The sequence below is a fragment of the Nyctereutes procyonoides genome, unplaced genomic scaffold (genome assembly GCF_905146905.1).
Source record: "Nyctereutes procyonoides isolate TBG_1078 unplaced genomic scaffold, NYPRO_anot_genome, whole genome shotgun sequence".
Lineage (NCBI taxonomy): Eukaryota > Metazoa > Chordata > Mammalia > Carnivora > Canidae > Nyctereutes > Nyctereutes procyonoides.
The window spans coordinates 26,100,804-26,125,620 of NW_026575159.1; the positions used below are offsets into that span (position 1 = coordinate 26,100,804).

Genomic DNA, 24,817 nt, shown 5'->3' on the forward strand with positions numbered 1-24,817 from the left:
GGGCTCGGGGGACTACTATGTCCTAAACCACTAAGCATGGAAATATATGGGAAGCCCGGGTGGCTCAGTGGTTGAGCATCTGCCTTTGGCTCAGGTCATGATCCCAGGGTCCTGGGATCGAGTTCCGCATCGGGCTCCCCGCAGGGCACCTGCTTCTCCCTCTACCTGTGTGTCTGCCTCTCTCTCTGTGTCTCTCATGAATGAAGAAATAAAATCTTTAGAAAATAAAAGAGTTAAAAAAAGTATGGAAATATATCGTTTTAAACGCAAAAAGAAAAAAATAAAAAAAAAATAAAGGAAATATATGGTGTTTCAAGAACCATTGTGGCCACCAGCGTGCAGGGGGTGGAAGGGCAGCCCTGCTGGTAGGTTGAGCACCTGGTCCCAGTTGGTCTGGGACCTTCCTGGTTCTCGCACGACACATCCTGTGTCCTGGGAACCTGCTCAGTCCCCACCTGTGTGCCACTGTGACTTCCCTGGAAACCGCGAAGGAGAGCGTGCCTCTGCCAAGTGCTAGGCGCCTCCTTCCTTCCCCTGCTGAGAGCGCCCTGGGTGGAGGGGCCACCGCAGAGTGGGGTCAGTAGTGGCTCTGAGGGTTCACCCCACGGCCCCCCCAATGACACCCTCCTCCCCCCCCCACCAGCTGGCTGAAGTCTGCAGGGTTTGGAGATCCTGGGGAACATGACTTGCTCTCCTCTCCCCTAGCCCTGTCTTCAAATGCTGTTCCAGAGATATTCCCAGGGGCACCTGGGTGGCTCAGAGGTTGAGCATCTGCCTTTGGCTCAGGTCATGATCCCTGGGGTCCTGGGATCGAGTCCCACATCGGGCTCCCGGTGCATGGAGCCTGCTTCTCCCTCTGCCTGTGTCTCTGCCTCTCTCTCTCTCTCTGTGACTATCCTAAGTAAATAAAAAAAAAAAAATTAAAAAAAAATCTTTAAAAAAAATTCCAAAGGCATTCCCAAAGTTCCTCCAGGTACCACCATGCTCCCCTGCTTGGGAAAACCCACCTGAACCCTAGCTGCTCACCCTTCGGGGCCCCTGGTTGGAAGTCCCAGCCAGGGAGGTGAGGCGGGGTGTCCGTCCCAAATGACCCCGGGCACGCTGGACGGCCCTTTCCCACACACTGTCACTGCGTGATTCATGACTCTCTTTCCCCCCAGAACCGAAAGATCCCCGAGGGCACAGGCTCGAGCGCCTGGCAAAGAGCAGACGTTCTACAAATGCTGAAAGGAGGACAACACCAGACAGGAGATAAAGAGCACAGTGTTAGCAGGACGGAACCCTTTCTGATACAATGAGGCCACGGCTGGCTGGCACCTTGGCCTTTGCATCGGGTCTCGGAGTAAGCATGCAAGCTCGGCCTTCAGCTCCCCACCGTGAGCCTAGGCAGGTGGGGAAAGGGGCAGAGACTGAGGACCCGTAATTACCATATGGCTGTTAGTCGTCCATGAACTCACTCCACACTCTCTGCCTCTGGGACCCGGGGTGCACCAGGGCACTGCCGAGGTGCCACGGACACAGTGATGGGTGAGACGGCGAGAGTCCTTCTCTGCTGGTGTTTGGGGCCAGACTCCCACTAAATAAGCAGGAGATCATTTCAATTAGGGGGTGACATAAAGAAAACAGGGTGCCTGGGTGGCTCAGTGGCTGAGTGTCTGCCTTTGGCTCAGGCCGTGATCTCGGGGTCCTGGGATCGAGTCTTGCATTGGAGCAGGAAGGCTGCTTCTCCCTCCGCCTCTCTCTCTCTCATGAATAAATAAATAAAATCTTAAAAAAGAAAAGGAAAGAAGGGATAATGTTTCAAAAATACGTGTGTGTGTGTGTGTGTGTGTGTGTGTGTGTGTCTATTTGGGAGGAAGGGATGACAGGTCTGTTTGGGGTGAATGTTTGGGGTGAAAGATCTCCCCAGATGGTGACAGAAACCTGAATGATGAGAAGGAACCAGCCCAGTGGATACCTGAGGAAAAAGAGATCCAAGCAGAGGGAATAGCCAGTGCAAAGGTCCTGAGGTCGGAAGAAAGCTGGTGTGTTTAAGCAGCAGAAGGAAGGAAAGACAATGGACGGGGCAGGTTTTTGCTGAGGCAGAGGAAAGGGCCCCGTTGTTCCTCCGTTCCCTGTCTCCTCCCACTGGCTTCCTCTTCCTCCACTCATCACAAGGTCCTTCCTCCCCTCTTTTCAGTAATGTCTTCCTCTGGGTTTTCTACAGACGCTGAGATTTAAAACCAAATCGAAACACACTGCCAACAAAAGTGCTTTTAAGGGTGCCGCTCATTTTAGATCTATAAAAACACAAACCAAGCCAGTCCCATGACTTCAAAATGAATGGGATTTTTTGAGAAGTAGCATGACCAGGAACTGAAGCTATGTCAGGGATCAGCAATCTTTCTGTAAAGGGCCAGATAGTTACTATTTTTTGCCTTGTAGGCCATGGGGCTTGTGCCACAGCCACTGCACTCTGCAGCTCAAGACAGCAGCCACAGGCGGTGATGTGAGGGAATGAGCAGGGCCACATTCCAATAAAATTCTATTGATAAAAACAGGCAGCAGGGGGATTTGGCCCCTGACCCCTGATCTACTGCATGATAAATATCATTAATCAAAACACATTGTTATTTTAGCTCTAGCTCAGGGCCAGGCAGTCAGGATACTTTTCAGGTGCCCCTGTCTCCCAGTACTAAGCAGATGTGCTGTACCAGGTACAGCAATGATATGTGCCCCGTCTGTGTTATTATTAGTTGTGAAATTCTATTAAATCTAATGTTCCACTATCGAAATGCTAAATTATAAAATAGTTTTCCTAAGGCCTAGCCTAAGCCAGTTTGGCCTTTCGCAACTTCCTGGTTCTCTCCATGGATCTGGGAAGCCCTCCCTAACTGCAGGTAGGAAGGCCAAGGTGTGCGCGGCTCCCCTGGTCGTCGCTGCCAGGTGGCTTGAACGGTGAGAGCAAGTCTCAGTGCAATCGTGCCAGGCATTTACAGGCACGGTGCAAACCTTTCTAGGGGGGCAGACACAGAAGCAGCAGGCATGCAGACTCCTCCTGAAAGTCTGGGAGGTCCCTCTCCGTGTCCCTCAGACTCTCTGCAAGGGCCATGCGAAGCAGACACCGCTAATGGAGCAACGGGGTTTATCTGACATTCTCCATGGACTGGAGGCGAAGCCCCCTGCCCTCGGGCAGAACAGATTCTCGTCCAGGGCAGCGCTGGGGAGAAGGTGTGGGTGCTGGGCTCGCTGGGCTTCTATTGCCCATCCAGACCCAGCAGATATGCCTGCACGGGACACCTGCCCAGACCGAGACCCAGAACCACTCTTCCCAGGGAAGCAGGAGCCAGCGATCTAATAGAAGCTTCCGTCGCTTATAGCAGCACTCCTGACATCTGCAGTCCTGAGCAAGTGTGTCAAATGTTAAATTTTTAGTCTATATTAAGATCTCCAAGCACACACACACACATATTACGGTGCTTATACTGAAATAGTTCTAAGTAAATTATACATATTACATACTTCCCTTGTATTGAATTCGTGATTCTTAAAAACTAATTCCATCTTTCCGGTAACTTGTTTTGGATCTTATTAGGTGGGAGGTAAAATAAAATATATAACTTTTATTTTCAGTTTCAAACCTGTGGAATCCACGATTTTGTATACACCAGTAGTCATATTTAAAAGCCTGACAGTCCTTAAACGTTCTCCGTGGGAGAACTGTATTACAAGAAAAGAAAACACATCCATTCCATTTAATAGCTCTGTTTCAGCTAATACCTTTGTAAGGCATGATGACCTATAATTTACAGACAGTGACAAACACAAATGCAAGAGAGGAACTGACCTCAAGCAGTCTTTCTACCAGAGCGAAATCAGGACATGGGCTTAACCAGAATGTAGGGCATGTGACAAATGAGAAACAGAAAAGACAAAGTTTGTCGTGTTTCAAAGCTTGTTTGCACAAAAATGCAATGTACGCTGCATGTGGATCGGGTCCCAGACTGGTGAGCAGATGGACTTATTTTTACCAAATGGAATGGTCAAGGCGATAACACTGATTTATTGAGCTGGATGTGTGTGTGTGGCGCTCTGGAAGAGATGCCAGGGAACAACTGACCCAGTTAGTCTCTGCTGCACACAAACAGCCCAACACTCTGTGACATCGAGTGGCAGCCATGTGCTGTGACAGCCCCAGGCCCGGGGTGGCGGTGGGGGCCGGGGGTGTGTGTGTGGAGGGGGCACTGTGCTTGTGCAAGTGCAGGCTAGGTGGGGACTCCACCCTGGGTCCAGCCTGGCGGGGCACCTCTGCTTCGTGGGGCTTTCATCTGCCTCCAGGAACCCTGAGTTAGCCTGGGTCTGTCCCTCTCACGCAGGGCGCAGAAGCCAAAAAAGGGCCACGCAGAAACACAAGGGCTTTGAGGGCAAGACACAAGGCCAAATGCAGAGTCTACAGGTGTGGAAACATACTCTGCTTCCTGGGGCGAGAGGATAACGTCACAGGACAAGGGCTGCGCCTGTGGGGTGAAGAAGTGGGCCCCGGGAGGCGATCGACTGCCCACACTGTCAGGAACCCAGAGTAAAGCACTAAGCAGGCCCCAAGAATTTGCTTCTAAGTCACCGACCAATTACGTGCTTGGCTGAGTGGAAAACAGAGAAGATCTCCCACTCAAGGTTTGCTATAAAAAGGTGATATCTGGGACATCTGGGTGGCTCAGTGGTTGAGCATCTTCCTTCGGCCCAGGGCATGATCCCAGGGTCCCGGGATCAAGTCTCACATCGGGCTTCCTGCAGGGAGCCTGCTTCTCCCTCTGCCTGTGTCTCTGCCTCTCTCTGTGTCTCTCATGAAAAAATAAACAAAATATATACATTAAAAAAGGTAATATCCGGGGATCCCTGGGTGGCTCAGCGGTTTAGCGTCTGCCTTTGGCCCAGGGCGCGATCCTGGAGTCCTGGGATCAAGTCCCGCATTGGGCTTCCGGCATGGAGCCTGCTTCTCCCTCCTCCTGTGTCTCTGCCTCTCTCTCTCTCTCTCTATCATAAATAAATAAATAAATAAATAAATAAATAAATAAATAAATCTTTTACAAAAAAAAAAAAAAACGGTAATATCCTTTCTACCTCGAGCTACAGTGTAAGATGGATCTGAGTTGGGGTTTGATTTCGCCATTCGTTGGCTATGTGACTCCCTGGGTGTGTCCCCTCTCCTGGCAACAGCATCCTGCTTCTTCTCCGGAACTTCCTTGCCCTCTGGAGTGATTTTTTTTAAAAAAAGAATTTACTTATTTGAGAGAGAGAGAAAGAGAGATCATGAACAGGGTGGGGCGGGGGGGGGGAAGAGAGGGAGAAGCAGGCACCCCGCTCAGCAGGGAGCCCGGTGCGGGACTCGATCCCTGGACCTCAGGATCATGACCTGAGCCAAAGGCAGATGCTCAACTGACTGAGCCACTCAGGTGCCCCGGGGTGATTTTTTAATATCACTAGTATCGACATTACAGTGGGCATCAGCGAGCTCTGTGCCCCTGAGGCACTGGTTTCTGGGCACAGCGGTAGAGCTGGAGGTGAGTTAGAGCAGAGCGCTCACCGTTCCAGCGCCTGCCGCGTCTCTAATTCCTACCTGCAGATGAAGGCTTCCTTGCAAACGTGAAGCCCTTTTATTGGGCTGATGGTGGCGTTGTGATGAAGAACAGGCCTCTAGGCCTGGACTGCCTGAGTCTGTAATCCTGGCCCCGCGCCCACAAGCGGGTGCCCCGGGGCAAGTCCTGAGACCCTCTGTGTCTCAGTTTCCCCATTTGTCAAGCAAGGGTGGCGTTCTCTGCTGCACAGGCTTCTAGTGAGGCTTAAATAAATGAACACGCGATACTAGGTATTCTTCTAAAATATTCAAAGCAGTGCTCCTATTGGGCTCTGGGAGACTTGACTTCTCACCAACTAATTAGGATCGGTACGTCCTCCACCCTGCCTTCCCATCAGTTAAATCAGGCTGGCTTCTGCGCATGGAAATTTTAGAGGGGCCTGCCATCCAGATCCCCTGACCTGTCCTTTGGTCCTTAGACTCTACTGACACTTATGTCAGAGAGAAAGTAGGATGAGAAGGGTGGCCCCAGAGTTATTTACTGCAAACCAAATGGATCCTGAGAATGTCAGGAGGCACACCTGCACCCCCCAGCCCCGGCCGGAGCGATACCCTGGCCACTGCCCTCCCTCAGTGACTGGGCACACACAGCATCAACTCCTCCCTTCCCCCCAGACACCCTCCAGCCTCGGGTGACGCTCATCAGCGTCAACATTTCCCATGACTCTTGTCTTTTTAAAATGCATTTGGCACAGTTACAACCTCCCGTGGATGCTACGGGGTCCCCCAGGCACAAAATCCACATCCCCCGCCTGCATCCTGCCAAGGCCATTGGTAGCAGAACAGACCCAGATCAGCTTAGCCGACCTGGACTCCTTCTGCAGCACCTGCAGCATCCTTGGCACTCAGTTTAACTATTTGTTGGAAAAAGCAGAAATTAAGTAAATGTCTCCATTCTCTACTGTGAGCAGATGGATAGTTACAGGAACATTTGGGGGGCCGGAGCCCCGATCTGAGAGAAATGTGGGCCTCTCCGCCAGAGTTCCCAAGATAATATTTAACCCAGAATATTGGAGTTAAAATGACTTGAAAGATCTTTTATTTGGCCTCCATCATTTTACAGATGGGGAAACTGAAGCCTGGTGAAGCTAAGCATGTCCATCAGCAAGCAGGATAATGGGGACATGCAGATGCATATTTCCTAGCAACTTTAAAGAAGCTGGTAGTCATTTTCTCTGTCTTTTTTTACAAAGATTTTTATTTATTTATTCATGAGAGACACAGAGTGAGAGAAGCAAATACATAGGGAGAGGGAGAAGCAGGCTCCCTGCGGTAAGCCTGATGCGGGATTGGATTCTAGGACCCCAGGATCACACCCTGAGCCGAAGGCAGACGCTCAACCACTGAGCCACCCAGGTGCCCCTGATTTTCTTTTTCTGAAGAAGACAGCATTAAGTGAGGGACACGAATGTCGCTTTTTGAACATCCGAAGGGTGACTATACGAAGAAGAGCTTCTTCAGAGAACGCAAGTGTCCGAAGATGAATCGGGTGACCCTAGACGCAGGGAGGGCTGTGTCGCTTGGAGGCGTCCAAGCACAAACTGAGAAATCACTTACAGAGAGGAGAGAGGCATCAACACAGAAACAGGGAGAACGGCTAAAATGATAAAGGCAGAAAAAAAAAAAAAAACAGTGTGGAGAAGATAGGGAGCGACTGGAACCCGCAGACGCTGCCTGTGGGCGAGGTAAGGGTACCACCGCTTTGGAAAACCAGTTGGCAGTTTCCAATACGGCTCAACTTACACCTGGCCTGTGATCTAACAAATTCAGTCCTAGAAATTGACTCCACAGAAAGGCACATGCTTCATGCATGAAAACATGCGTGAGATGTTCACAGCAGAGTATTAATAATAAGCCCAAATTGGAAACCATGCAACCACTCCTTGACAGTAGAATGAATGAGTACATTGGACCATATCCACACTGTGGGATTCCATACAGAAGGGGTCAGAAGAAGACTCCTCAAGACTCTCAAGGCCCGGAGAGTGTATTCAGCTAGCCCACGGTCTCCATCTCCAGTTTTGTCACAGTGGCGGCATGCGGCCGTGGACTTGTACAGGAATGGATGGGCATGGCTGGGTTTGAAACCAAATTTTTATTTACAAACACAGAGAGAAGGTTGCATTTGGCTTGCTGGCCCTTGCACACCAACTCTGCTGTCCGGTAACGAGAATGGATGGTCCCCAGCTACAGCCGACAATGTGAAGAGTCTCACAATTATCATGTTGGGCAAAAAGGAGCCGGACCCATGAACACCTACTGCGTGATTCCATTCGTGTAAGGTACAAACACAGGGAGAGCGTGCTGGGAGGCGGGGTGCTGGCTGCACCCTCGCAGGGGGAGTTGCTGGAAGGTGCGGTGAGGAGGTTTCTGGGATCCTATTTCTTCCCTGGGTCCTGAGGGCATAGCATGTTCAGTTTTTAATAATTCATCAGGCTGTGCTATGTGTGCTTTCTGAATGTATATAAAAAGGGTAGTCACAGTCTTAAAAAAAAGGTTTGCAATAAAAGTTTACAAATAAACAGGAGCAAGGCAGCTGTTGGCTTGTGAGCCTCTGATTTACAGCTAGCCCCGGTTACAAAGTTAGATAACAGATCTGGGGTTGCAACCCGGGTCCCCAGCTCTGAGTAAGGAAAAGGAATAGACACTTAGCGAACGTTTTCTGTGTGCAAGGCACATACAACATCCAATCCTCAGAATAACTCTCAGAGAAGGAATTACTGCGTTCACTTCTGCAGCTGAGAAAATAGGGCCCCACAGAGGGAATGAATTTAACTGGGATCATACAGCCCGTTGGTGGTAACAGAAGTGTTATCTGGACCCAGTCCTGTCTGATTCTGACCCCATGTTCTTAAGCTGCTCCACAGGATTTAAATGCAAACACGGTTCTTCTTATACGAGCATCGCATGAGTGTAAAAATAAACTATAAGCCCCACGTTAAGAAATATTATCCAGTTATCACTGGCTTCAGCTGCCGGCAGCCAAGGCTGCTAAATCTTATTAGGGGATGGCCATGCTGGCTGCTTCTGGGCATGGGCCCAGCCAGGGGGACACACACCTGGCCTCCAAGGGCTTTTTCTCTGAAGCAGACAGGAGGAGGTGTGGAGGCGGAGAGGACAGAGTGAGAGGAAGGTGAGAGGCTGGGGGAGGCCAGCACCCAGGAGGTGAAGGTGTCACAAGCCCCATGTCCTTGGCAGGAGCCACTTGCCTCTCTCAGTTCTCGCTTCTCTCCCTGGCCTCCGCCCCCTGCCTCCAACACCACTGGTGAAAGGCAGGGAGGCAGGTATTTCCTGATCCAACCAAGAGAACGAGGCAGAGTGAAGGTCGGCCTTTCAGAATTTTCTGGCAATTTCAATTCATTCGCAAGGGTTGAAAATTGGGAGTTAGAGGGAGGAAGCTTAAATGCTTATTGCTAAGTGAAAGAAGCCAGGCTGAGATAGGCTACTCTGGAGAAGAGAGACAGACCGCGAAAGACCTGCGGGGAACCTGGCTGGGGGAGGGGGGTGGGGGGGCTGGAGGGTCGTGAAGAGGGCTGGCCAGGCAGGGCACAGAGGAGGTCTAGGACCACGACGGGACTCGGGGAGGATGCTGGATCGGTGACCACACGTCCTGACACATTTGTCCAAACCCACAGAATGTGCAACCCCAAGAGGGAATGTAAACTATGGATTCCGGTTAGTAACGATGTATCAGTATCGGCTCATCAGTTGCAACAGATGTTAATTAATAAGGGGGAGGTTATGGGGGGGACTCTGGGAATCTCTGGGAACCCTCTGGACTATCTGCTCCACCTTTCTGGAACCTGAAACTGCGCTAAGAAACAAAGTCTATTATTATTATATTACTATTATTATTATTTAGAAAATAATTAGGTAAGTTTATGGAAAAGTCTGGATTTCTGGCCTCATTGGAAAAATCTGGGAACATACAGCCTGCATTCCTGGGTCTGCTGGAGTCTGGCAACATTGTTCCCATGGAAGAAGCACAGCCTTTTTTTTTTTCCCCTGGGGCTGCTTCTATTAGAATACCTCAGTTTTGCCAGTCAAAATGAGCCCATGTCACCCTGTCGTGTTGCCCACTGGGGTCACTGGAGTTTGGGATTCCCGGGGGAAGATGAGCAATTTAGTGTAATGTTTTTCCAGTTAGATTCCTCAGGGACCCTCCTCCCCGGGGTCTTGAGGCCGGGGAGGAGCCCCGGGCCCCTGACTGCACCTTCCCCTTATCCGCTGGACCCACTGGACTCCAATAAAGCTGAACTAAAAGAGAATAAAAGCCTCACAGACAGTGGGTCTGTAAGATGCATTTGGAAAATGAGACCAAACCTTAAACTTTCGAGCAGCTCACTCCTGCTAAAGAGTGTGGGAAGGCAGATGGAGCCCCGTGGGCACCTTGCTGCTCCAGGATGCCAGTCCAGGGCCCTGCCACGAAGCTGCTGCCACGCCCCAGGCCCTGCACACTCTGGCCGGCAGGTACACCATCTGCGCCCTGCCTCAGGCTGCTTCCACGTCACACAGCGCCCGCCACTTCCAGCCCCTCTTCGAGCCCTGGGACTTGTCTTCATTCTCAGGAAAGAAGCCTGCATGAAACTGGTGCCTCTCCAGAGTGTCTGTCCCCTACGTGTGTCCTACACGGGCCACTTTCTCTCGGTAGGTTGGCCACATGTCATCCCCTGGTAGCCTCCCGTCAACGCTCATTAGCGATCGGTACGTGCCAGACACTGTGCAGGAAGCTAGTCGTTGTCCTCAGGAAGCTCATCCTCGTGGTGGAGAGATGATCGTGAGACAAATAGCTGTGGGACAGTGTGGAGAGCACTGCGAGAGGGGCGGGCGCGGGGCCAGAAGGGCACAGGAGGGGGGCGGCTCACCCAGAACGAGGGCGACAGCTCGGGCTGGACACTGCGCCGATTCTTGAGGCCAAGTGGGCACGTGAACGGCGAGGCAGCACGTCCGGGCAGAGGGCATGGGTGGGCCCAGGTGGGAAAGACCACGGCATGTTCGAGAGAGGCCACTGGCTCTGGAGCGCTGGTGCGAGGCTACTGCCTAGACAGAGAGACACTTTCCAACTGAGAAAGAGGGAGCACAGGCAGCTGCTTAGTCTGAGGGCTTGGGGGGGGGGGTTGGGGGAAGGGGGAGGGAAACGTAACCCTCTTATCAGATCAGCATAGCCCGTCCTGCCTCCACTTCCTTCTGTTCTGTCCTCGGGTTTGTCAGCAGCATGTGAGCCACACCTGCCACTTGTTCCCCGCTGGGGTGGGCTGGTGGGAGTGAAGTCACGTGGGTACAATGTCTGCTTGTCACCTGTCCCTACTCTATGATTTATTAGGGTAGGCTGTCCGACTTGTGCTCTTTGCACATCCACCTCAGCATCACCTTCCAGGGACAGGGCTGGGAAGACTTTCGGGCAGGAGTTTTTTTCCCCCAGATCCAAGGCTTGGGGGTGGATAGAGGAACATTGAAAATTTATATACAGCATTTTGTGAGGCTGGGCATCTCTCCTAGGGAAAGGCTCCCAAGCTTTCATCAGAGCAGGTTAGGTTAGGGCCCAGCCACACGTTCTAGAAGGAAACTGAGGTCTCAGGAAGCCCTGAAAGCAGGCTGAGGAGCAGGGATCACAGCTCTGCTGACCTCAGACCTCAGAACGGAAGTTCATTAGGATGCGGGGGTGACAGCAAAGGGCATGGCCAGGGGACCCCAGTTATTAAAGTGGGAATGTTGTAGGACAGAGGGAGAAGGGATGCAGGGTGAGAAGAATCTAAACTGACCACGTTCCAGCAACCTACCACAGGTGGCCTTGCTGGCAAATCCTTTGCACTGATGACGGGTCCTTCCCTCGTGAGCTACAAACCGACCCCTGTGACCACTGTCCGTGTGCAGGAGTAGACACCTTCACACACCAGAAGTTTGGGGGACCACGAGCCCACATTTCAGGTGGTGGCCCAGGTGGCCCTGGTGCTCTGTTTCTCTGACAACTCACTTTTAGCAGAGTCCACCCTTGCTGCGTGTGGGATTCAGTGATTATCTGAGAGTGGTCGTTTCCCCTGAAGCCCTTCCCTGGGGTTTCGATCCTGAGGTTTCCTGTAAGATTTCGTTTGAAGAAAAGGTTTTGCTGTTGGAACTTTTTATTTTTTAATTTAATTTAAATTTTAATTTAAATTAAATTTTAATTTAATTTAAAAACATAGTTCCATGGTACTTTCCATGATTATTGTGTCATGAAAATGAGTGGAGTAGGTCAATGAAAGTATTGGCACTAATAATGGCAGGTCAGAGCAGCGGCTTCTTAAGCCAAAGGGGGCCACTCTGCAGCCTTAAGCCAGAGCTCTGTGCTCAGTCACTGGGGAGAAGCAAAGGTAGAAAGATACCAAAAGCTGCGGAGAACCACCTCCAACAGACCCAGCGGGTCTGCAACCTGTAAGTATCTATTAGATTTCCTCTCACCTTTTCGTCACCTCACCTTGTATCGGTCAAAAGACAAAATATCAAGCCTCTACAGACTGGGAGTCAAGGCGTGAGGATCCGTGTGCTTGTGCACGCCCTGGAGTCCAGGTAGCAGGCCCGGGAAGAATGGTACAGAACATGCAAGGCAGGTGTCATCAGACGGGAAGAAACAGGATTTGGAATTGGGAGGTCTCAGTCTGCCCCCTTGTTAGCTATGTAACCTCTCTGAGCTTGGTTTCTAGATCCGTAAAATAAGGGTAAGAGCAATCCCACCCAGGGGGGTCGTGAGGGTCAGAGTCTCGCATCCTTCAATCCTGGGTACCCAGACTCCACCCCACAATGAGGTATGGAGGGTAGAGCCTCTGCCCTCAGGGGGGCTCACAGTCTAGGAAGTGAGCAGTGACAGAGCCCCGTGATGGGCAGCGAGCGCAGGCAGACATGGCCGAGCGGGGCTGTACATGAGGCAGGCAGAGCAGAGGCCGCAGACTCCCTGCCAGTGTGGCTTGTCCCTGGCCTTGTGCAGCTGTTCCTACAGAGCCACTGCACTCCCCGGCCTGGGGGCTTCCTCTGCCCTCCGGAGCCCACTCTGCCCTGCAGGAGGAAGGAGAAGCATGGATGTCTCTCAACCTTCAAGTGACGGTGGGGTGTGTTAACACAGAGCTCCCTGTGCCCTGGGTGGGGAGCATCCTGCCTATTTCTCAGAACTCCCCCGGGACAAGGCCAGTGGCCCCCATGATGACTTGCAGAGGCTTCTCCCCCAACGCCTCCTTCTCTTCCTTATTTCTCTTCCCCGCTCCCTTACCAACACTTCCTGGGATTATTTCCCAGTAAACTCCCAGCGCTCAAATCCTGGTCTGGGCACCTGCTTCAACGGTGGGCACCCAATCCCCCCAAGGCAGAGCTGAGAGACAGAGCCCCTGGGGAGAAGTGATGTTGAACTGAGCTCCGAGCCCCTGAGGGCAAACACGCCTGGCCAACCCTATGAGCCGGGCGCGCAGGAGGACTTGGGATTAGTGGCATCATTGTAAGGGGACGTGGACCACAGCATGGCCCTTACACCAGAGCCGGTCCAGGAACAACCTGTCACCGATCCTAAGACAGAAATGACAGTTAAGTGTTAGTGTACAGCAGCTCAGAAACCAAACAAAACAAGCAAACCTTCACTTCAGACCGTCTGAAGTAGGCGTTTAGAACACCCAGCTGCCTTCTCACCCACACCTTTCCTGTTTGTTGTGTTCCCAGTTATTTCCAGGGCAAGTCAACCTAGAGAAGAAACAGAGCGCAAGGGCCCCTCACATGGCCTGAGCCTCAGGCCTCCAGGGCCGTGGGGTGCCGGGGGCCCCAGCTTTGCCAGGACCCATGCGCTACCCCTCAGGGGGACCGGGGAGCCACCTCCACACAACCTATTCGTCCCCCTGCACACAGCCAACCAACAGGCTCTAGGAAGCCAATCGGTAGACTGGCATCTAGAAGACTGGGCTGGGCACCAGATAACACCAGATGAGAGGGGCTGTGGTATTTGATCAACCGGAGCCGACTGTCAGAGAAATTCTGAGCATATTTCTAGGAATAGGCTGGAACTCGACTGGTTGTACTACTACCTCTGTCCTCACCGCTGCTCCCCTGCCCACTCTACGACAGCCAACATAGTCTAGGGCCGGACACACAGTAGGTGCTCAAGATTTGAAATGTGTAACTGAAGAATATATTATGATTTATGTTTTGAACCCAGAGCCTCTCCACCTATATTGGCTCCTTCCCATCAGAGTTCAAACCCCAGTTCTCACCCCCTAAACATCATAACACCCTCCCTGCCTTCCTCCTCTCCCCATCTCCCTCCTGCACCCCATACACGAAGTTCTTGGAGGTGCCTGGGAGGCTCAGTGGGTTGACAGTCTGCCTTTGGCTCAGGTTGTGATCCTGGGGTCCTGGGATCGAGTCCTCCATCTTCTTCTCCTTCTCCCTCTGCCACTCCCTCTGCTTGTTCTCTGTCTCTCTTTCTCTCTCACAAATAAATAAAATCTTAAAAAAAAATTTCTTGAAAGAATGACCCACTATTCTTATTTGGTATTACATTTACCCCTGAAATCACCCGCTCTGGCTCCCGTCCCGATCGCCTCTGAAGCTGTTCTGACCAACGTCTCCAACAACCTTCTCGTCCCGAGGTGGAATCTACCCACCTCAGATCTCCACTGCAACGTGATGGAAAATGCAGGTTATCAAGAGACGTTGACAGGGATAGGCCAAAAGGGTTTCTTGCTCCTGTGTTAGTCTTCTGTGGCCACACAACACATGACCACAAGCTGAAGTGACTTTGGCTAACACGGATTTGTTATGTCTCACTTTCTGCAGATCTGAAGTCTGGGCATGGGTTCACCAGGTCCTCTCTCAGGGTTTTCAGCAGGCTTGAAATCAAGGTTCCAGGCAGGTGGGGCTCCCACCCAAAGCTCCAGGTGATTCTGGTCCTTGGCACAATTCACTTCCTTGTGAGCTGGGGATTTAGAGTCTTTTTCAACTATACTGATGTCAAGATCCTCTCAATCCTAAACTTGTGATGCTGAACTTTTTTTTTTTTTTAAGATTTTATTTATTTATTCATGAGAGACACAGAGAGAGAGGCAGAGACACAGGCAGAGGGAGAAGCAGGCTCCACGCAGGGATCCCCGGACCCTGAGACCACGACGGGAGCCGAAGGCATTTGCTCAACCACTGAGCCACCCAGGCATCCCAAACTTATTTTAACCTACCGATTTTCATGGTGTTTCAGTCTTATTGTAGAACACGTTTAAATCCTTTTACGTGTGGGTCTGCAATGCATAATGTGTAAGGCCTTTTCCAGCTCTGGGTCATCTGTATCATTGATAAGCACATTTTCTTCCTCTTCACCCAGATATTAATCAAGTGTTTAAGGGACAGGCTGAAACACTGAGGTCTCTGAGGTTGGCATGACTGTTTCAGTAATCTGACAATTTCTAAAAACATATTCACTTAATTGAATTAGCACCCATGCCTTGTGCAAATTGAGATATGGGATGTCTGTGACATCTTCTTTATCTGGAACCTAGTCATTCTCTTAAAAATGGAAATGAGATTAAGGAGAAATAATCTTTCCTTAGAAAAACCATGCTGATTCTTAGGAACTAAGGGTCACAAACTGGCTGCTAAATTCACAGCCTAGTGTTTTTTTTTTTTTTTGAGGGATTGATGCTATTAGAATTGTTCCTGGAATATACTTTCTTAACTTTCCTAAAGATCTTTAGAGTGTTTGGAAACCACATTTAAATATCCTTTCTGAAATCTTCCTTCTGTAAAAATGGACTTATATGAATATTCTTCCTAACAGATTTTCTAAAAGACACACTTTTCCAAAACGGCAAATCAGCAAGGTCCTAACCATGTTCGCAGCCACTATTATTTATAACTCACATGCCTCCAGAAGACAGCTAAATATACCAAGCTTGTGAAATGCGCACTCTGGAACTTGAAACTGTGAAGAACAAAGGCAGGTAAATCATGACCTTTGGGTCAGCAGTGATGGAAACTAGGCCATTTGTTTTTCTTTGTTCTTATTTTGAGGCAATCTTCTCCTCACTTTTTTTTTTTTTTTTTTTTGAAGTCCTGGGATTTCAGGGTCCTACCTCCATTTTTATTCTGATGAATGCATCGTCATTATAGTAAGATCTGAGTAGCCCAAAGGAGATGTAAATTAATCTGAAGCCTCTTTGGTCTCTGGTGCTGGGTGAAAGCCATTTGGGCTTTACTCTTGATGAAGTCCAGAATTAACGAAATGTAAATTACAGGAATCAAAGCTTATTTCTGATAATAAATGTGCACAGCATGTTTGGATAGTTAGATCTGTCCATTTCATTACAATATCAAATATTCATTGCATCTTAAAATTAGCTGGAGTTTAGGGTAGTCTTTCTTTTCTTTTCTTTTTTCTTCCTTCTTTTTTTTTTCTTTCCTTTCCTTTTCTTTCTTTCTTCCATTCTTTCTTTCTTTCTTTCTGTCTTCCTCTTTCTTTCTTTCTTTCTTTCTTTTTCTTTCTTTCTTCTCTCTGTCTCTCTCTTTCTCTCTTTCTCTCTTTCTTTTAAATTCACATGTCCAAGGCATGAACTAGGCACAGGCACAGACCAAAAGCCAAGCTGGGATAAACAAGGAGTTGCTTTGTCCCTGGCTAATATGAGGCAGGCACTACCAACCAGATGCCACTCCACCCAGGTCAGAGACTTTGGGTAGTTTTTTCTAAAGCATTTGAAAATTTAAAGTTTTTTTAGAAAAAACCTATTAAGCATTTTTAAATTTTAAATATACTACATAGACAAGTTTAACAAATGGGTGTAAAGTGAACACGCACTCAATCATGCCCTGGGCCAGGAAACAGACGACAAATAGTGCCCCCCAGAAGCTCCCTCAATATTCTTTATGGGTAACAACTGCTTTCTCCTCCCAAGAGTGACCACTTTATTATTATAGCTTGTCTTTGTAGGTTTATTGTCTGTGGATGCATCCCTAATTTTACTTGTTTCTAAAGTGTTTGAAAATGGAGCTCCATTATACTATTCTTTGTGACTTTTTTTTTGGTCAACACTGCAAGACTCATCACATTGTTGCGCACATCTAAAGTATTCCTTTTAAAAAAAATATTCCTTTTCTTGCTGTCTGTGTACTATATAGTGAGCATTTAGTTTTCTTCTGGTTTTTGGTAATTATGAAAAACACTGCTATGGACATTCTTTTCTACTTACCTCAGGCACAAAATTATGCATATCTCCAGGGACATGGAATATTCCACTTTCCTAGATAATGCAACGTTGTTTTCCAAAGCAGGTGTACTGATGTGCGTTCTTGTTCTTGTATAAGTTTCTAAATCTTCACACCATAGCCAACACTTAGTATTGTTAGTCTTTTCAATTTTACCAATCACATTGGCATTAGTTCCATCTCATTGTGAGTTTAATCTGTATTCCCCTGATTAACAAGCAGGTTGAGCACTTTTCATGTTTACTGACCATTTGGGTATCTTTCCCTCTGAGGTCCACGTTCACATCTTTGTGCATTTTTCCCCCTATCAGGTTGTCTGCCTTTTCTCAATTATTTTTTTAGATTCTTTATCCTGGATACTAGCCCTCTTTTTAAAAAATGCCATATATGTTATGAATATATTCTACTCCGTGGCTTGTATTTTAATTCTTTTTGTCTTCTGATGAACAGGACTTAAAATTTTTGGTGTAACTTTATCACTTTTCCTTTACATTTACTGTTTTCTGTCCTTTTGAAGATACCTACTCCAAAGTTATTAAGATATTTTCCTAGGGGTGCCTGGCTGGTTCAGTCAGTTGGAGTGTCCGGCTCTTGGTCTCAGGGGTTATGAGTTCAAGCCCCATGTTGGCTGTAGAGATTACGTAAAAATAAAATCTTGAAAAAAAATATTTTTTTCTATAGTATCTGCTGAAAGTTTAGAATTTGACCTTTTTATTAGTTCTTTAATAATTTTTACATACAGTGTGAGAAGGGGGTGTAATCTGTTTTTTTCAACATGGAGATCTTACCAAAACCATCCACCAAGAACAGTGTCCTTTATGTACTATTACCTCTGCCACGAACAAATCCAAACATGCGAGATCTGTTTCTAAGTTCTCCGTCCTCTTTAACTGGCTGATTTATCATCTTTGCATAAATGCCATAAATGTTCACTAAAATACTGTAACGTCTTGATAGCTGATAAAAAAAAATCCTCTTACATTTTTTTCTTCAAAAAGCAGTTTGTCAAATTCTACAAAACAAACATACTGAGATTTTGATTGGGATTGCAATGAGCCTATGGCTCAGTTTGGGAGGAACTGACATGTTGAAAATACTGATTTTTCAAATCCAAGATCATGCATGGCCTAGCAGTTCTTCCAATGTTCTTCAGTATTTCTCAATAAGCTTTAAATTTTTACTTTTGGAATCCATGCACATCTTTCACAGATTTATGCTTAAGTAATTGATGCTTTTAAAATCAGACTATAAGTCGTATCTTTTAAGATTCTATTTTTAACGGTTTTGTGCTAAAATAGAGACTCTGTTTCAGTAATAGTTTAAGACTCTAGGACTTTTACTTATACATAATAGCATGTGAGAAAAATGAGAATTGTTTTCTCCTTCCAACTTATGTGCTTTTATGTCTTTTTCTTCCTTATTGCCTTGGCTAGGACCTTCAGTACAATGTTGCCTACAAGTGCAGATTTGCTCCTTCTCTCAAAGGGAAATCTTTTAATATCTTATATTTAGCATAAGGTATGCTGTCGATTTTATGTTGATTTATTTTATCAAATGAAGCCTGGAGGGATGCCTAGGTGGCTCAGCACTTGAGCATCTGCCTTTGGCTCAGGTCGTGATCCTGGGGTCCTGGGATCCAGGCTTGCATCAGGCTCCCCGCAGGGGAGTATTTTTCATAATTACCAAAAACCAGAAGAAAACTAAATGCTCACTATGTAGTGCACAGACAGCAAGAAAAGGAATATTTTAGATGTGTGCAAATAAATGTATTTATTTATTTTAAAAAATGAAGCCTGGAAAACCTAAAATCCTTAGAAGAGGCTTTGGCATGGTTTGGAGCTCCTCTCTGGAAACAACAAATGTGGCAGGTTAGCTCCGTTGGGCTACTGTGACTCCTTCCAGAGTAAGCTGCACTCATTCAAAGCCTGTACTTACTAGGTCTGCCAGCTGGGATCCCTGCTTCCAGGCTGGTCCTCCCTACACTGCTGTGAGAGCACACTCTAACATGGTAATCGGATCATGGTACTTCTCTCTAGAAACCTTCCAAATACCAAGCATGTAGATCAAATGTCAAACTCCTGCATCTGACTGAGAAAGCCCTTCATGCTCTGGTCCCTACCATCTCTGGGGACCTTCCAACCAGTGACTTCCCCTACACAGCACCCTCACCCTTGAGTCACCTTGAACCACTCAGAGTTCCCCAAATGTCCCCATTGACCCTTATTTCCTACAAAATGGGCATTATCTATAGGGCTGCCATGAGAAGTCAATAAATTAAGATGTAGAGCTATAATAAAATCCAAATGACCTATTTATTATCTATTAATGTTATTAATGTTAATATTTATGGATACTTAGTGTATCAGTCGGGTTGGGCTGTTAAAACAAATTACCACAACCCGGGTGGCTTAAACACAGAGTTGTTTTTCCTCAAAGTTCTGGAGGCTGAGAAGTCTAAGATTATGGTATTGGCCAATTCAGTTCCTGGTGAGGGCTTTCTTCCTGGCTCATGCAAATGGCATCTTCTTGCTGTGTCCTCACATGGTGTGGAAAGACAGAGGGAGGGAGAGAGGAGGAGGGAGGGAGGGAGAGAAAAAGACAGAGGAAGGGAGAGAGTAAGCTCTCTGCACTCTTTTTATAAGGACACTAATCGCATCATAAGGACCCCACTCTCATGAGCTCATCAAAACATAATCACATCCTAATGGCCCCACCTCCATCACGCTGGTGGTAAGAGTTTCAGATAGGAATTTTGGGGGACACAATTCAGTCCACAGCACTGAGCAAAGAGGGTAATGATTTATTACGGCTACTTTGGCCATTTGTCCAGCATTCTGCTGCCATACAGCACCTGTGATAGCAGGAGTTTCATGTTCAAATCAAGATACCCTGCACTTAAAACACTAACATCTACAATTTGTTTGGGTGGAAGTGAGGGAGATGGCTGGTTGGGGAGTGTTGAGATATGATGGGGAGAGACAGACAGTTCATAGAAGGGTCCTGTATTACAAAACTGTATGGATTTTATCCTCTGAATGAGTGGGATCATGAGAAAACAGATTCAGTGAGACATTCACATGCAGCTCAATACTAGCTTTCAGAGCTATGAAAATGCTCATCCTAATGATCCCATTTGGGGAATCTATCCTAAGAAAATAATCCAAAAGATAGAGAGAGGTAGATGCACAAAGATACTTATTCCATTATTTACAATAATAAAACCTGGGAGAAACCCAGAATACTTAAATGGTTATTAAATAAATGCTTGTTGAATGAACTAACAAATATTTCCTGAATATAAAGCAGCAATTAAAACATTTGAGTCCAGGTTAATAGCATGGAGAAACCACTGAAGTAAGCAAAAGAAACGAAATATAAAATTATAACTACACAACACCGCAACTCTAAAAATACAGCGACAAAAGACGGACCAAACTAGAAGCAAACACAGATAAAAACGACAACAGACCACTTGTTAGGTTGGTGCAATTATATGCCACTGACATATCATGTTTACAAAAGACACTGACATTTTACAAACAAAAAACAACCAGTAAAAGGTAATCTGGCTTGCTGCCCTCACAGTCTCACAAAGTAGCTTTTGTTTGCAGCCAGCCTGAAAAATACTTGGCTTTCAGTGACAGTGAATGGATAAAATATTTGGGGTCAATATGGTGGAAAGAAGTATTTGTTTTACAGGGAAGCATGGGACAATGGTAACTGGGGGGAGCAGGGTGAAGGAGGAAAAGGGTTTGGTGTGTCAGGTGAACTATCCGCTTGGGGCCAAAGCATCCATCGTCTCCAGTGTGGGATGAGAAAGGGGGCCCCCATGTTAATAAGCCAAAGGGAACCTGAACAGTACGATAATGGCTGAGCAGACCTGTGCTTATGCTCACTTAAAATTAATACTGGAAAGAAAGAGAACCATGTACTTGGCAATAGTTACGTCATTACTGGATTCTGTCACTATAGTTCACCTGGTAACAGGTTTCCTCAAGGTAGAGTTGTCAAAGTTCAGAGCTAGAAGCTAGATGAGGGGACAAGGGTGCAAGGGGTGAGGGATTCAGCCAGGTGTTCGGGTGGTGGCAGTGTACAGCACTGAGGAGAAACTCGGGCTTCAGAGTCCTGTGGCCCAAGTCTCCACCTCAGAACTACCACCTTCTAGCCTAGCCATGTCTCAGTCATGCATGCCCTCAAACAACAATTCAGAGAGGGTGTGTGCCCTTGAGCGAGTCACCCGGTCTTGCTCAGCACCCATCTTCTCACTTCAACAATGTGGCGAAGGCCTCTGAGGTGTCACATGTGGGTTTTGCTGCTCAGTGTCTGCACACTTCATCTTCCTCATAACGGTCCCCGGCAATCCGTCCATGCGCTCTGTGTAGGCCCCGGGTCCTCGAGCATACCAGGTTCTCCTGAGGTGGGTACTGGGTCAGGGAGGTAGGGTGCCCCATGAGAGGTGCTAAGGGGTGAGGTTTGGGCAGGAAGGGAGGACAAAGTGAAGCAGGTCCTCCTCCTCAGTGGATGTGAAGCTGAGAAGGAAAGGCTGGAGCTGCCACCATCTTGGTGGACCCATATGCACTGACACCAACGCAGCACGATGGGAGGGCCAGCTGTGAGATGAAAACCAGAGAAATTGGGCCTTGGAGACACCACTGAAGCCCCCAAATCAAGTTGTTCTTGAGGCCAGCCCTTCCTTTTGGTTGTTGAGCCAATACATTCCTTGTGTTTGTGTTTCTGTTGGTTTGTTTTGCTTAAGTTATTTTGAGTTCTGTTTCATTTAAGGTAGTTTGACTTGGGTTTTATTTCACTTGTCACCCCAAGTCTCCTAATAGAGCCTCTTTTGCAGAGAGAGAATGTGGACATGGGGCCAAGCACAGCACGTGGCACTGAGTAGCTGGTTTAACAAATGTTGGATTCACTCTCCTCTCTTTCTCCCTCACATACATTCCATCTCTTCCTTCTTCCCTCTTTCCTGTCCTCACCAAGTTTCCTCCTTCCTGTAGGGCCCTATCCCCACGGGTCCTCTTTGGCTTGAAGCACAGGGACAAGGAATTCTTGCCGCTTCCTTGTGAACTCTGGCACAAGCCTCAGTGAGCTCTGCCCTAGAACTACTCATCCCTGTTGTGTGCATCTTTGAAGCAGGACCGAACAGTGACCCGTCACATTGGTACAATTTTATCATGGGCTCTCCCATCCAGATTTTCGTTTGATTCAAGTTTAGCTGTGTGCTGTGGCAGCGCAAGGTGGTCTTATGATTGTATCCATTCTGCAAAGGAGGAATCACAAGTTCACAAAGGGGAAATCAGTTCAGCAGAGTAAGTACAGGAAGCAGGACACAAACGCAGGTCCCAGTGTGAAAGCCACCGTCCTTCCATTTTCCAGCCATTTCCTTATTTACAGTAAAATGTTCGTGTGTGTGTGTATATCCTGTGGTGCTCCACCCAGAGCCCCTCCTCAGAGCCTGCACACCAGATGCTGGACACACTGGTGCGCACTTTGACAGCTATGTCCCTCGTTGGGAATTGCCATCAGGAGCAGGGACTGCCCCACCCAAGGTTACATTCCGTTCTCACAGCCAGCCCATGGCCACTGACTGGCCTCCTTGCTTCCATTTGGAACAAGTGAAAGGCCACTGCAGCTCCAAAGTTTCCCACAGCATCCTGAAATCTGCCAGGTTTGAGAGGGTCATTGTAAGAGTTCAGTTGCGATGTAAGTGGCCCTTCAATGTGGGCCACATAAGCCAGTTGATCTGAAGGTGCTTTAAAGCTTCCATGACAGGTAGGGGTGCAACATGGATGGAGCCCTTGGGTTGGCTGAGGTTTCAGTTACAGCCACATCCCAGGGCAGCTCCTCCCTCCACCACTCCTGCCATCCCTGCTTCCTTACAGGAGTCTCCTGACCGTGCTCTCCAACAAACTTTGGACATGCAACTCCCCATCTCAGAGTCTGTGTGCAGGATCTCCATCTGCCTAAGGCGGGTGGTACTGGAGGTGGTCCTAGGAAGTGGACTCTAAAACAGGATGTTAGAGTTGGAGCACTCAGCTGGCTGGCTGGTGATGTGGACTCCTCCATGGGCGGTGGGGGGGGGGGCGGGGAGTCCTGACAGCCTCTGACATGTTGTGGTGGTGCGACTGTGCAAACTGCCATTGGTGATGAACTGGGATGGGATCCCAGCGACGGGGGCCTCGCTCTTGGTGGGACACTTCTGGCACTAGAGAAGCAGGAGGAGAATGGGAATTGGAAAGACAGCGGGATTGGTGGCTGCTGCAGAGCTCCACTGGTCTGAGGTACAGAGACAACGGGCTTGGGATGAAATAGGAGCAGGGCTTCTGTTCTGGGTGGGGGGGGGGGGTCTCAGATATGCCATGGTGCCAGAGCCGCAGTGGCAGTGGCTGCTTCTTGATTTTGCCAGTTTCTCTCTTGACTAGGACAGCAGTCCTGAGGTTCTGGAGCCAGCAGCAACCCCCGGCAGTTCAGGGCAGCAGTTGTGGCTTTGGTTATCATCCCCTGAAGCTCGATCAGATCTGTTTCTTTGGCCCTTCCAATGTTTCTGCAACCAAATATGGAGCAATTGGAACCTAAGTCTGTCTGATTTCAAAGCTTGTGTTCTATCCTCAACAGGAGGACCGAGGTCCCGTTACCTAAAATGAACTAAATCAAGGGAAGAACAAGTCATTCAAGGAAGGTGAAGGGAGAAATGAGTTCAGCGTTAGACACAAGGAACCCGAGTACTGAGTAAAACAGCCAGTGGGACCACCCAGCGGTGGCAGAAATCTGAAGGTGAGGGACTGGTTCTTACTACAGAGCTTGGATTCTCTCCTAGAAGTGATGCTTTCCCTACATAAAATGCGTTCTTCTTTGTCACTGTCTATATCCTTACTATGCCTTATTATTTTTAACAGCACTCATTGATTGATTGACATGTTTATTTCTCTAGCTATTTGAATAGAAGTCTACTAGTACGTCAGCTCCACAGGTTCAGGGAGTTTGATGTATTCACTACTATACCCTTGTGCCTAGAACAGTGACTGGTACATAGACATTGCCTCTATGATCCTCTGTTGAATGAGTGCATAAATGTATAAATGAGTGACCTTTGCAAGCAGCCCCATGAGCCAGATGATTCACATGAACCACGTGAGCCACAGGAGGTATTAGCCCCTTTTCTGACTGAGGAAACAGGAGCTTGGGGACCTTCAGGAGCTTTTCTCAGCTTTATAGCAAGCCCTCAAGGTTTCTAAACTATCTTATTCTATTAAGCCACACCTGGTCTAAGAACTAGGAAAGAGCACTCCCTGTCCTGGCTATGTGGACAATTTTCTGCGTGCTTGTACAAATGAGGAAACTTGCATTTTCTAGGCCTTGTTCTTCTCATCATGTGAGTAAATGCAAGGGGTTTTCTTAAACCTCCAAGGTTATTGCCAGCTTTACCTTTATTTGCATATAAAACAATTCACACTTAGAAGTTCATCACAATTGTAACATGTGCTTCTTGCCTTGCAACAAAGAATGCAGGAGAGAGTAACTAAGAGGAGGATGGAATGTGCCAGTGGTGTCCTCACTGCCAAAGTGCAACCAGAGGCAGAGTCCCAGGTGACTCCTGAATTTGCTAGGCAGCTACTGTTCTTGTCCTGGCAAGTTGACTCCTCTTGTGCAAAACACGTGGCTTTTCTAAACATCCAATCGTTTTTTTGTGAAGATTAAGTGCAATACTATACATAAGACAGAGTTGAAATTGCTTGTTTCTCTGCAGTTGCTATAATGAATGCTGCCAACATAGACAAACTGGCCATGATGGTTTTAAGCTTTGATGACTGCTATGTGTAGCTCCTATACTGTAAATATTGCTTAACTATAGAAATATCCTAAACACAGATCCGTGTGTTTTTTTCTGGAAAATAAATTATTTAAACAAGCAACCTTGCATAGTCCAGGAAAGGCAATAAGAAAACACCCTTGAAATATGGCTCATAAAATCACCATAGCTTTTGCTGACCAGGG

At 47.9% G+C, this 24,817-nt stretch overlaps 1 protein-coding gene and 1 non-coding gene across 3 annotated transcripts in view; both read right to left on the reverse strand.

The window, feature by feature from the left end:
- The window catches only part of ZFAT (zinc finger and AT-hook domain containing), a 273,128-nt gene that overhangs the window by 191,201 nt on the left and 57,110 nt on the right, over window positions 1-24,817 (reverse strand). The gene's annotated exons all lie outside the window — the stretch shown is intronic.
- On the reverse strand, window positions 16,149-16,283 carry LOC129502697 (small nucleolar RNA SNORA48). The gene has a single exon (XR_008663019.1). It is a non-coding gene; the product is annotated as a small nucleolar RNA SNORA48 (small nucleolar RNA).